The 14,518-nt window shown below is 35.5% G+C and overlaps 1 protein-coding gene and 1 long non-coding RNA gene across 3 annotated transcripts in view; both read right to left on the minus strand.

Annotated features, from left to right (window-relative positions):
* Positions 1 to 14,518, minus strand: part of LOC127871454 (general transcription factor IIH subunit 3-like) — a 48,517-nt gene that overhangs the window by 19,943 nt on the left and 14,056 nt on the right. The window lies entirely within an intron of this gene.
* On the minus strand, positions 2,488 to 4,449 carry LOC127871456 (uncharacterized). Its single transcript, XR_008045346.1, has 3 exons — positions 4,392 to 4,449; positions 3,051 to 3,122; positions 2,488 to 2,865 (listed from the first exon to the last, which is right to left on the minus strand). It is a non-coding gene; the product is annotated as an uncharacterized LOC127871456 (long non-coding RNA).

Below are 14,518 nucleotides of genomic sequence, written 5' to 3' on the forward strand. Positions count from 1 at the left end.
TTTTGTTTGAGTACATCGTCTGAACGGTTTTGAGTACATCATTTTAACTGCTACTGTTTTTACTTTTAATGTGATGTTTATCATAATAAAATTGTAATAACATCTGTGATCAGCCAAGCGATTTTTTCGTCCAAATGACGTTCCGTTCTATGATCAGAAAACACAAAATCCTGTGTCATTTTAACATGTTTACATAGTGTTTAATTTTATTAAATTAAATTAATTCAATTAAATACAAGTCACGCTCGAAAAAGGTTGCTATTTATATATATATAAAAGCATGAAAATAATGTAATAGGAGGTATGTCATTTGGACGAAAGATCCTTGGCTTTTCCCATATTTATATTTAAAAAGACCAAATGTAATTGGCAGTAAAACTAAACTGAACTTGACATTTCTATTTACATACTTAGCACATGTGACGTTTCTTTTTACATACTTGGCGCCTGTGAGTACTTATTAAAAATATAATGCTCGGCTCGAAACAGTGGCAGCTCTGAGCTTGCGGTGATTTTGCCAAGCTTAAATATTATATGTAGTATATAATATTAAATGTAAATGTTAGTCTGAATTACATATATGTGGTAATCGATATATAATTATTTTTGTGAAGATAAAATATTGATGTCATAAAATAAATTGGTATAATTAGATGTCTGTTATATATATGTTATATATAGCTGTTTTGTTATTTCAGAATGTGCCAAAAGTCAAGTCTATCGCTTAATTGCTTGAAGAGAAAGCGCTTGAAAACATCGCAAACAATACAATTAGTAACACCAAAATGCATTTCGTCAACTACATGTCACACTGGAGTTTGTCTGCAACAAATTACACCTGTGCTAACGCTCATTAAGTCACCATTTCGTTCACCATTGTATAAAGTATCTCCACCCAAAAAGCGAGCAAAGAAAAGCATTTCTGCAAGGGCTCTTTTTGAGCAGCAGCCATCTTGTGAAAAATATGCCGTGACATTCATGACGCTACTGAATCAGATTTTCTTCTAAACATTGACAATGGATCAGTCAAAACGAAAAGTGAACAGTTAAGTGGAATCGATATCGTGTGAATCTCAAAGCTATGAGAATACTACAACACAAGCAGACAATTTAACGAGATACATATTCTTAAAATAGTTTGTACTAATGTATCTACCGGTAAGATATGAAATAGTTGTATATCTACATCTCAAATATTATCTCTTATCAGATTCTACCACCTCCTTTTAATACCAATTTTATGTGCTATTTTATGCCAAATACAAATTATGTTAATTCTATGTCATGAAATAAAGTTTAATGTTAATAAAGAAGTCATTATGACCTAGTGTTTTATTTTATATGCAACATCATATAGAGGCCCTCGAATACATGTATGTGTTATTTAATCTTGACTGGGGTCAGAAGTTGCCACATGCAGGAAGTAAAATATTTTATTGAAGCTAAATAACTGATAGAATCACTTCCTACCAGACATGTGCCCAATTTGATGGGGGGGGGGGGGGGAGATATAAGACATAAGCAAAAAACAGCAAATACACTTTACAAAAGTTATGATGCTTCAAAAGAAATCTACTGGATTAAAGCATTTTTAGGACTTTTATATTTATTATCTATTTTATATCTATTATACCCGGTACATGAATGTTTTTCTATCAGAATATACTGTTGTTGATAGCCTAGCACAATGTTGAAATTATGCATTTGTACCTTCAGCATGTGGTGCATTACAACTAGTGTTTTGTGTATTTCCTTTATTGTCAGATATAAGTTCGCATAGACAACATCAGTGCAGCAATTTTTTTTTTAATAAACAATAGTGTTAACAAGATTTTGCTATAGCCATACACGGTAAACTGCCCCGCTTCCTAGTGGCCATGTTTTTCAACTGACTGTAACAATTTTCAAATTAAGCCGATGTTTTATAACAACAAATGTTCAGACCAAGTTTCATGAAGATTGAAGTATAAATGTGAGTTCTAGAGTGTAAAAAAGGTTTTACTATAGCCATGTGAGCAAATATGCCCCCCTGGAGGCCATCTTTTTCAACTAACCTGAACCTTTTTCAAAGAAAGCTGATATATCATTAAGACATACGTTGTGACCATGTTTCAAGAAGATTGAACGATAAATGTGAATTCTAGTGTTAACAATATTTTTCTCTATTTTGACCAAGTGACCTAGGTTTTGACCTGGTGTGACCAAGTTTCAAACACGACAAAGATATCACTGGGACAACTTTTCTTACCAAGTTTCATGACAATCAAGCAATAAATGTTACCTATAGAGAGCTACCAAGGAAAAATGTTGACGACGCATTAAGGACAAATGGTGATGCTAAAAGCGCACCATGAGCACCTTGTGCTCAGGTGAGCTAAAAATAAGAAACTAAACGTTATATTTTTTATGTAACAAATGTAATTTTTATTTGCACTAAACTAAATTTCCAGTGCTTTGTATTGGTTATGTCATAGTCAGAGAGGTAAAGATTATGCTCATATACAGTACATATATTGGCATGGTCACAAATTCAAATATATGACTGTTAGATTAAATAAATTCTTTATCACAGTCATTCTCAAGATTTATTAAAGTTATATCACGGTGATCATTTTCTCATCAATCCCTTGACCAGTTCAGCTGTTTGGGGGAATGAGGGGCAACAATACAGAAATCCTTCTTTAGTCTGGTCTGTTGCTTGCTGCTTAGAGAAATTCATCCTTTGAAAGTGATGTCCACTCTTACATTATCCATCCAGCTTTTCTTCTGACGGCCTCAGCGTCGACCTCCCTATAACGTGCCCTGGATAACAGTCTTGCACAGAGATTCGTGCCAGGTGACGTTTCCAAACCAAGCCAGCTGTACCTAAGCACAAATATTCGTGATCATGGTAGTGCAGTTATAAACATGCCCTTACTGAAGCTTGTTTCATTCCGTTCTTTTTTGTCTATTTCTCAATATGAAACAATCAAAAGCAATCCAGTGTAATTTGTCCACTTCATATTATGGGCTTAATTTATTTGACCATCGATATGTAGAGAGAACATTACCGGAATCGATTTGCTGTTGGCATACATGGTAAAGTCTTCTTGGACCTTGTGTAGTACAATCTGATCTCAGTTCTGAAATTTAAATATAATAGCATACAGTTGACAATATAACAGCAAATACATTTTTAACACATTGAATAAACACACATTCACAAATGGGCATGAAGAATTTCTTTGCCTATTGATTTTTGTAGTAAAAATAAAAGAATACTAGCGTTATAAATAAAGTTATTGGCTGATCACAGATGCTATTACAATTTTATTATTATAACATCACATTAAAAGTAAAAACAGAAGCAGTTCAGATGATGTACTCAAAACCGTACTTTGCGCATAGTTATCATTAATTTAGATATTATAAAATATGAGAATACCTTGATTTTTGTCATAAAACGAGAGCTTTTTCCGCCATTTTGTGCGTACCATGTACTTTTGTGATCACGTGATTCCCCGCAGTGTTAATATGTTTGAAATAATAACATATTTTCTCACAGATCATTACAAGATAAAATCATCTGCAAAGTCATAAAGTAGACCTTATTCATCACAGAAATTACCAAAAGGCAGTTCAAATAATGCAAAAATATTGTGTGATAATGTGAAACCCTTATCTGAAACCTTCATTGAATTTAATAATAAAAGAAAGGAGTGCATTTTTTTTTTCAAGACTTGAGTAGTACTCGGATGGGTACTAGCTAGCGGACATTTTTCTTTCCTTTTATTCTCTTTCGAATTAACAAGTTTCAAACAATTTTCAAACAGATTTATATTGCCTTCTGCTGATAAATTACTTAGTCTGTCTTAAAGATCATATTTGATGCTTATTCTAAATGTTTTGTTTGATATATTTTTTATAGGTATAGGTAATACTACAGAACTACATCAGAACAGTATAGTGAATGGCACACAGTCTTCGAAACATGAGGGCTACATCTGAAATACTGCATTATAAGCTATGACTGATAGTAAGATTTATTACTCTTTAAAGAGTAATTATGTTGATACATTGTCAATTAATAGAAATGTATCTAAAATAGTTCTATCAAAATATTATACTTACTAATGAGAATATCAGCCATCTCTGAATTTATTTTGGGAATTATATATGTATTATGCCAATACTTATGTTACTCAATAACAATCATTGATGGGAAAATTCTTACTCCCTTTTCAAAACACTGGCTACGGGCCTGATATGTAAAATCAGACGAATTGTTCTAATAATAATAATAATTAATTTATTGAAAATTAACAAAAACAAGCCATGTGTGTCAACCAACCATTTTATAATATTTAACTACCCAGATAATTTTTTTTTTTAAATATACCATATCAACAAACCATATGCCTGTTTAAGACACTCCTATTTCCGGCCCCAAACTGTTATTCCTGTACAGCCTGATATACCTATAAAGTACACCGTACCAGTAATGATTATGGAGCTGGTTAACTTGAACAAGGGTAACATACACGTGTTATTTAAGACAGATGGATGGTAATGAGAGCGAGGGAAATATATTGAACAGGACAGGGTCTTACCTGCTACCGAATACCTTACAAATTGTTAGTAAACTATCTCCAAAAACCAACCAGTTGGCTTGTATGAGTTAACCTTTTAATACTTTTTAACACCCTATATATGCTATTGAAATGTTGCTTCTATTCCTAGTGACAAAGTTACTACATTCAGACTGTGTGTGCAGTCCTTTAATCAATCCCGTTATTGGTTTTCTACCATATTTGGTCTTCATTTAAACTTGTTTTGATCAATATGATCAACATGGGAAAGTAAGCCAAATCTTATCAAATACATTTTACCTTAACTATCATTAATAACAAGTACACAAACATACATAGTTCAGTCCTACTTTCCACCCAAGGTTGTTTAAATATTGAATTAAATTGAATGGTGAAACCACTTGTTTTTTTTAGTGACGTCCAAATCTTGTTAACAGAATGAAATCAACTGCATGATATATTGTCCATTATTCAGACCCCACTGTAGCAAGTTCTACCATGCCTGTTCTGGTCTGGTCACGTCCAGACAGATATGGACAGATATTGACACTGTCAGAGCAGGCTGATAACTTGTCTGTATTTTCTTAGGACAGTGCCAGACACTAGCCCAGACATCTCACATCTTTCATTGTCCTGATTGGTTCACATCTTTCATTGTCTTGATTGGTTCACATCTTTCATTGTCCTGATTGGTTCACATCTTTCATTGTCCTGATTGGTTCACATCTTTCAGTGTCCTGATTGGTTCACATCTTTCATTGTCCTGATTGGTTCACACATGAATTTTCATGTTCAGACTTTCCATTTGTGTTTTTTAGTGCTTGCGCATTTGGGTTTACATGTGGGTCGTTATTGCTTGTGTTTGGTTTACATTAAGTTTTAAATCGTTGGACATTTACAAATGGCTACCTGCAAGGGAGTCTCTATATAAGTGCTCTTTGTATTGTTCACTAATAAACAATATTATAAGACGTAATATTGGATTTGAATACATCATAACATGAAAATTTTGGAACAGTTTTCACCAGATGTATATGCTTTTTAAAGTACAAAAGCATAATTATTTTATACTATTGAATAGTTCTAAAAACGTTTTCATATGTTAATGGACTATTCATGTAATGTTTTCACATAAATATATGCAACATAATATGAATACACAGGGGTTTTTATCTGATTTTGGGGTATGGGCCTGGCCTTTTTTTAGGGGAAAATCACACGAAACGTTGAATTTTGGGGGGAAAAATCCTGCGAAAAGCCGGATTTGGGGGAAAATAAGGAAAGTCTAAAATAATCAAATTAACATATTTTACTGTTTTTAAAACAAATTCAAGGCAACAGATAATTTAATTATGCAATATTTTTCTAGTTTCTACAGTGGATCAGGTTAACTTATATATAAAAAGTTACAAAAAATAAACAAAAAATATTTTTTTATTTCTTTTTTTATAGGGGAAAATGAAATCTAGGGGAAAATTTACCAGCTGATGGGAAACAAAAATCCGTGGAGAAAGGGCCGATTTTTGGCGGGTCCCAAAGAAAGATAAAAAAACCTGATACAAAATATAGTTTTTCCCATTCAAAACACATATTTTAGCATAATATATTTATTTATATTAATATTTTTGAAAAAGTTAATTAAGCATAATATATTTATTGATATTATTATTTTTGAAAAGGTTAATGCATTAATTAGTGATATTAAAAAGACACTCACAGTAATTGACTTAGACATAATCATATATTTATAACCATAACTTGGGATCTTTTTAACCCATAATTTCATCAAATTCACGAACTAGATTATTTAAAGGTTTATAAACATTAAATTGCTCAACAGTATTGACAAAGTATCTCCATGCAAGTATCAACGGGTCTATTCCCAGTAATCTTATACATAACCGCTTATTATAGAACTGATTTCCCAATCATGACTAGGTAGAGTCCATTACTGTAACAATTAAGGTATTCCAATATCTCTGACATGCTTTACTGCTTTACTTGTATCTGTACATCTGTGGCAAGGAGCAATGTGCAAGTTACAACATGATCTCATATTGCCCCTGCATGTTGTGACAGTGCTTAAACATGCTGATGGAGCATCGTGGGGGGGGGGGGGGGGGAAGAAACACATGAGTTATGGCTGGAGTCAATTTGCATCACATATTACCCAAGTCAGAGCTTTGGGGAAATAAAAGATAAAAGTACTATTGACAGCCAGCAGTATGTATTAATATTGATTAGTATAGTAACATCATTTCTCTCTATACATTTGTTTTAGAAGAACTGTAATTGAATATTTACAAAACTGAATATAATTTTTGCAATTTTATTTTGCTATCCTGGTTATCAGCTAATTTTATAATTGCATGTAAGACCAGGAGGTCATGCCAAAGAGGACAATAACATGTATGCAGTGTCCCTATGTGAGACCAGTAAGTCATGCCAAAGAGGACAATAACATGTATGCAGCGTCCCTATGTGAGACCAGTAAGTCATGCCAAAGAGGACAATAATATGTATGCAGTGTCCCTATTTAGACTATTAGTGCTTCTTTAATGCACTTTGACATGAAAATCTAACAAAAATTGAAGAAAAAAAAGAAGAACTATAATGAATTTAAGAGGAATTTCCACAATCAAAGGAAAACAAGAGGGCCATGATGGCCCTGAATCGCTCACCTGACTCATTAAGATCAGATGAAAACTATGACCTCTATTGTCTACACAATGTTTTTCTATGATTTGACCTAGTGACCTAGTTCCTGACTCTAGATGACCCAAATACAATCCCAATCCAGATTTCATCAAGATAAACATTCTGACCACAGTTCATAAATATTGGATGAAAACTGTGACCTCTATTGTCAACACAAGGTTTTTCTATTTATTTTAACTAGATTTTTACCCCAGATGACCCAAATACAATCCCACCCAGATTTCATCAAGAATTCTGACCAAATTTCATAAAGGTTGGATGAAAACTGTGATCTCTAATGTCTACACAAGGTTTTTCTATTATTTGACCTAGTGACCTAGTTTTTGACCCCAGATGACCCAAATAAAATCCCAACCCAGATTTCATCAAGATAAACATTCTGACCAAATTTCATAAAGATTGGATGAAAACTGTGACCTCTATTGTCTACAGAAGGTTGTTCTATTATTTGACCTAGTGACCTTGTTTTTGACCCCAGATGACCCAAATACAATCCCAAACCGGATTTCATCAAGATAAACATTTTGACCGAATTTCATCAAGATTGGATGCAAACTGTGACCTCTACTGTCTACACAAACAAATTGTTGACGGACGGACGCACAGACACACGCAGGCACGCACAACAGACGCCGGACATCACACGATCACATAAGCTCACCGTGTCACTTCATGACAGGTGACCTAAAAATATGTGTCGGAGATAAACATGAACAGTTGTGGTTAAAATCCCATAGAAACAAGGGCTGTTTGTAAAACATGCATGCCCCCCTATATGGGCTATAAGTTGTAGTAGCAGCCATTGTGTGAATACGTTTTTTGTCACTGTGAATGGTGGTGGTGGTGGTGGTGGTGGTGGTGGTGGTGTAGTAGTAGTAGTAGTAGTAGTAGTAGTAGTAGTAGTAGTAGTAGTAGTAGTAGTAGTAGTAGTAGTAGTAATAGTAGTTGTAGTAGTAGTAGTAGTAGTAGTAGTAGTAGTAGTAGTAGTAGTAGTAGTAGTAGTAGAAGTAGTAGTAGTAGTAGTAGTAGTAGAAGTAGTAGTAGAAGTAGTAGTAGTAGTAGTAGTAGTAGTAGTAGTAGTGGTAGTAGTAGCAGTAGTAGTAGTAGTAGTGGTAAAAGTAGTAGTAGTAGTGGCAGTAGTAGTAGAAGTAGTAATAGTAGACGTGGTGGTGGTGGTGGTGGTGGTGGTGGTGGTGGTGGTGGTGGTGGTGGTGGTGGTAGTAGTACTAGTAGTAGTAGTACTAGTAGTAGTAGTAGTAGTAGTAGTAGTAGTAGTAGTAGTAGTAGTAGTAGTAGTAGTAGTAGTAGTAGTAGTAGTAGTAGTAGTAGTAGTAGTGGTAGTAGTAGTAGAAGTAGTAGTAGTAGTAGTAGTAGTAGAAGTAGTAGTAGTAGTAGTAGTAGTAGTAGTAGTAGTAGTAGTAGTAGTAGTAGTAGTAGTAGTAGCAGTAGCAGTAGCAGTAGCAGTAGCAGCATTACAAGACCAATACTTAAGAATGATCAAATGGGAAAAGGTAACATAGCACCAGCAGTAAATATGGGGCTCATTTACAGGTCAGATTTGGAATCTCTGCTGTAAAATGAGATTTTGAATGAATTAAAGGGAGGCAAATCTGTAATAAAAAGAACATGCATAAACCGTAGTTGTTTCCCTTGTTTGAACCATGCTAAATCCTTACAATTTGGAAAGAATTGGATGAAAAATTTGGACTTTATTGCATAAACACCATTTTCTCAATTCAAGGGGAGGTAATTCTGTACTTCATGGACCAATAATGCTCATTTTTTGTAGGGTTCGTGTCCTCATTGATATAAAGACACTGTGCAAATTTGGAAAGGATCGGACAAAAAATGTGGAAGATTTTTGAAAGTTTTCACAAAATAGGCAAAAACGAATAAACATGCAAAGTTCAACGAGCTCCTGCGGCCATGTTTTTTGACGAATAAAATTTCTTTGAACAACTTTTTCAGGGGAGCCCTCAAAGGTCATCCCTGTGAAATTTTTTGAAAATCTGATGAGCGGTTTCTGACAAGAAGATTTTTTAAGGTTTTTACCATATATGGTCATGGCGGCCATCTTGGTTATGCGATCAAATTTTTTTATAACAATTCTTTTGTCCCATGACCTAGGGATGCTCCACATGAAATTTAGTTGAAATTGGCTCAATGGTTTAGTAGAAGAAGATGTTTACAAATTGTTTACGGACGGACGGACGGACGGACGCCGGACGCTGAGTGATCACAATAGCTCACCTCGAGCTATCGCTCAGGTGAGCTAAAAACTCCAACAACAAAAAGCAGACAGACTTATATTATTCTTTTCTTCCACCACAATCATCGTGTATTGTTTGTTTAATCCAAGGATATCACACAGTAGTGTTAAAACAGGGTCACATTTGATATAAACAGTCATATCATCAAATAAAAATAAACCTTGTCAACATTCTAGAAGCAACTTTGGGGGAATTATCTACATCAATTATCCTACCATTCCCTTCATTTTTGTCATATGAAAATTCTTCTATTATATATTGGACAAATAATTGAGTGATCACTTAATGTTGTCTAAATCACTATCAATAACACTCACCAGTGTCATTATTTATAGTTTATAAAATATAATATTAAGTCTGGTTATGGTTAAGGTTTATTTCAAATATGTTTTAATTTGAATGACATCATACTTTAGCTCTTCTTTACAGCCTAAAAGGGTCATGTTTCTAAGCATAAATAAATTTTAACACTAGCAGTTCTGACATCGTTGATGGCAAATGATTAATTGCAAAGATAATCAGAAATGTATTGCCAAAATATGAAACACATAGCGTTGCAAAAACACATTATAAACACAACTAGAGCTTTGTCACAGACGTGACGAATACCCCCACATGAAGAGCGTATGAAAAGTACTTGCAATAGGGAACACCATGCTGAATGTGTAAAACGCACTAAATGACCCAGTGACCTAGTTTTTGGCCCAGCATGACCCATGGCCTAGAGATCATCTAGATGAAACTTTTGATCAAGTTTGGTGAAGAGCGGATGATAAGTACTTGAAATAGAGAGTGGACACCATGCTGAATTTGTAAAATGCATTAAGTGACCCTGTGACCTAGTGTTTTGCCCGTCATGGGGCATGTTTGAACATGGTCTAGGGATCATCTATATACAATTTCTGACCAAGTTTTGTGAAGATTGGAAGTAAATTATCTCAATTAGAGAGAGGACACCATGCTCAATGTTTAAACGCACTCAGTGACCCCGTGACCTAATTTTTGACCTGGCAAGGTCCATGTTCCAACTTGGCCTAGAGATCATCTAGATAAAACTTCTTACCAAGTTTGGTGAAAACTACTTGAATTAGAGAGCAGACAACATGCTGATTGTTTAAAACGCATTAAGTGACCCCTTGACCTAGTTTTTGACCCAGCATGACCCATATTCAAAGTTAAGCTAGGCATCATCTAGATACTGTACAACTTTTGAATAAGTTTGGTGAAGATCGGATGAAAACAACTTGAATTAGAGAGTGGTCACTTAATACGGACCGACCTACCGACAGACAGACCAACAGACAAGTTTACTCCTATATACCCCCTTAAACTTCGTTTGTGGGGTATAAAAACAAATAGATCTCCATCAAACAGTCTTTTAAAAAAATGAAGATTGTCCTGGGATTATGGTAAAACCTCAAACTGAAACAGTTGTTTTTTAACTATAAGGCACATATTCACAATCGACAAGACAAAACAAGACGAATTCACAGAAAACACAAAGTTTTCATTCCAATATATATAAACATTCCATTCAACATGGACACAAACAAACATAAAGCAGAGTGAGGAATTCCAATGCCAGACTTGCTTTACTAGAATTTTTCATGCTAAAGCAAATTCTTGTTTCTTTATTACTTGTACTTGTTCATGGAAAACTAAAAACTAACAATTATTTACTTTCCTAATAGAAATATCACAATCAGTATTGTCAAAACAATGACTCTGAAAGCAAAACCTCCAACTCTAAATGTACCTGAAATTCATGGTTGTTCCAATGAGAGTTTTTAATTGAGACTCCAGACTAATTCTGACACCGCCCCATGCTACAAAATGACCCGGTCTCCATGTGATCATTTGCCAGACGCCAGCTCGTTGAGCGTAAAAATTTGTGGTCCACTGATCAGTGATTATCCCCACGCTTTTTGAAAAAAAGGTGGGGATATTGTGGTTATCTCCGCCGTCCGTCCGTCTGTCCGTCCGTCCTGGCCACTATCTCCTCCTACACTAAAAGCACTAGAACCTTGAAACTTACACACATGGTAGCTATGAGCATATGTGCGACCCTGCACTATTTGGAATTTTGATCTGACCCCTGGGTCAAAAGTTATAGCGGTTGGGGTGGGGCCGCGTCAGAAATTATCACTCATTTTTTTAGGTTATTTTACATTTACTTCTTTATTTCTACACCGATTCACTTCAAATTGATACTGGACCTCTCTTATGACAATACGGTCAATCTCAACCATGCATGGCCCCATTCCCAACCCTGGGGCGCCCCGCCCACATAGGCCACACCCACCAAAAATTTCCATTTACTATAATTTTTTCATTTCTACACGGATTCACTTCAAATTGATACTGAACTTTTGTTATGACATTAGGGTCAATCTCAACTATGCATGGCCCCAATCCCAACCCTGGGGCGCCCGCCCACATAGGCCACACCCACCAAAAAATTCCATTTACTATATTTTTTTCATTTCTACACGGATTCACTTCAAATTGATACTGAACTTCTCTTATGACATTAGGGTCAATCTCAACTATGCATGGCCCCATAACCAACCCTGGGGCCCCGCCCACATAGACCACACCCACCCAAAATTGCCTTTACTATAATTTCTTCATTTCTACACCGATTCACTTCAAATTGATATTGAACTTCTCTTATGACAATACAGTCAATCTCAACTATGCATGGCCCCATTACCAACCCTGGGGCGCCCCGCCCACATAGACCACACCCACCCAAAATTGCCTTTTACTATAATTTCTTCATTTCTACACCGATTCACTTCAAATTGATACTGAACCTCTCTTATGACAATACGGTCAATCTCAACTATGCATTGGCCCCATTACCAACCCTGGGGCCCCGCCCACATAGACCACACCCACCCAAAATTGCCTTTTACTATAACTTCTTCATTTCTACACCAATTCACTTCTAATTGATACTGAACTTCTCTTATGACAATACGGTCAATCTCAGCTATGCATGGCCCCATTACCAACCCTGGGGCACACCTAGGTCAAACATTCGGCGTGGGGATACGCGTTGGCCTCTGCCGCGCCATTTCTAGTTGCTCTCTAGTTTTGACTGAGGTATAAGCAAGCGCCAGAGTTGGGTCATTCAACATGTAGCATTTAGCTTATGACAAATATTTCCTATGCACCATTTATTAAGAAATAAAATTTGATCACCTGAGATACAAAGGAACTGTCAACTGAACCAGAACCATTTTCAAACACGTCCAAGATATCATTGGGACAAATCTTCTGACCATGTTTCATGATTATCGGACCATTAGAGTGTTAACAGGGTTTTACTATAGCCATATAAGGAAAAAGCCTTTAACTGCCATTTCAACTGAAATATTTTTTTGATAATTGTTAAAAGTGAGTCCCGGTTCAATATTCAACGGTTATTTTTTATCAGGACCTGACATTCAACAATGTTTATATCGCTACATCACTTTCTTTTTTATTTTGTTGTTTCTTGTATGTGCAAACACAATTCTTGTTAGTTTTTTTTAAAGTTAGTTTTTTATGCAGACAAATGGATTGTTCAGCTTCACTTGTCAGTGGATAAGTAAAATATTTTTATATCATACCGCTACATTGATATCTGCCTTTTATAACAATGACTGATATCATTTTTATATCAACAGCAAGTTCTAATATCAGTCAATGTGTGAAGATTCTATTTTACCATAAATGATGACTTAGTTTATTCCACCAAATATCACCTAAGTCATCATTTATGGTAAAATAGAATCTGATTAAACAAAACAGTTTGATACCAAGATGTAATATATTATAGACACAAAAACAAAAAGCATAAAAACAACAACACAAAATACATCTTTAAAAAAAAAAATTAGGTGCAAGAGCTCATGACGTTATTATCAACATGTTTGACGTCAAACGTCATTATCACTTCTGCTTAAAATGGATCCTTGTAGCGTGTTTTCATTTTGTTATTTCCTTAGAAATGGGGACATAGAGGGCATATAAACAGGCTACTGCGCTATTTGTGAGTACTACATCAGACACTGCACCCATACAACACTGTTCTGCTATTCTACACCTCACTCAATATAAGACAATACAACACTGTTCTGCTATTCTACACCTCACTCAATATAAGACAAAACAACAGAGCAGTAACCAATTACTCTCTCTATTTCGAGCCCCTGGTAATTATATACACTGAAAATAAAGCCTCAGCTTCAACATTTTACAGGCAAAATGCTAACACAAATATACATGTAAAAGGTAGGGATAGTAGATGGGATTGAACTGCAAAGACAAAATAGGATGCCCTGTTGACTACTAGATGTGTATGTAGCCGCTGACCAGTATGTACTGCAGCTGTATGGTTGACTACTAGATGTGTATGTAGCCACTTACCAGTAGGTACTGCAGCTGTATGGTTGACTACTAGACATGTATGTAGCCACTTACCAGTAGGTACTGCAGCTGTATGGTTGACTACTAGATGTGTATGTAGCCTCTTACCAGTAGGTACTGCAGCTGTACGGTTGACTACTAGATGTGTATGTAGCCTCTTACCAGTAGGTACTGAAGCTGTATGGTTGACTACTAGATGTGTATATAGCCACTTACCAGTAGGTACTGAAGCTGTATGGTTGACTACTAGATGTGTATGTAGCCACTTACCAGTAGGTACTGCAGCTGTATGGTTGACTACTAGATGTGTATGTAGCCACTTACCAGTAGGTACTGCAGCTGTATGGTTGACTACAAGATGTGTATGTAGCCACTTACCAGTAGGTATTGCAGCTGTATGGTTGACTACTAGATGTGTATGTAGCCACTTACCAGTAGGCACTACAGCTGTATGGTTGACTACTAGATGTGCATGTAGCCACTTACCAGTAGGTACTGAAGCTGTATGGTTGACTACTAGATGTGTATGTAGCCACTTACCAGTAG

Source organism: Dreissena polymorpha, chromosome 3 (genome assembly GCF_020536995.1).
Source record: "Dreissena polymorpha isolate Duluth1 chromosome 3, UMN_Dpol_1.0, whole genome shotgun sequence".
NCBI lineage: Eukaryota > Metazoa > Mollusca > Bivalvia > Myida > Dreissenidae > Dreissena > Dreissena polymorpha.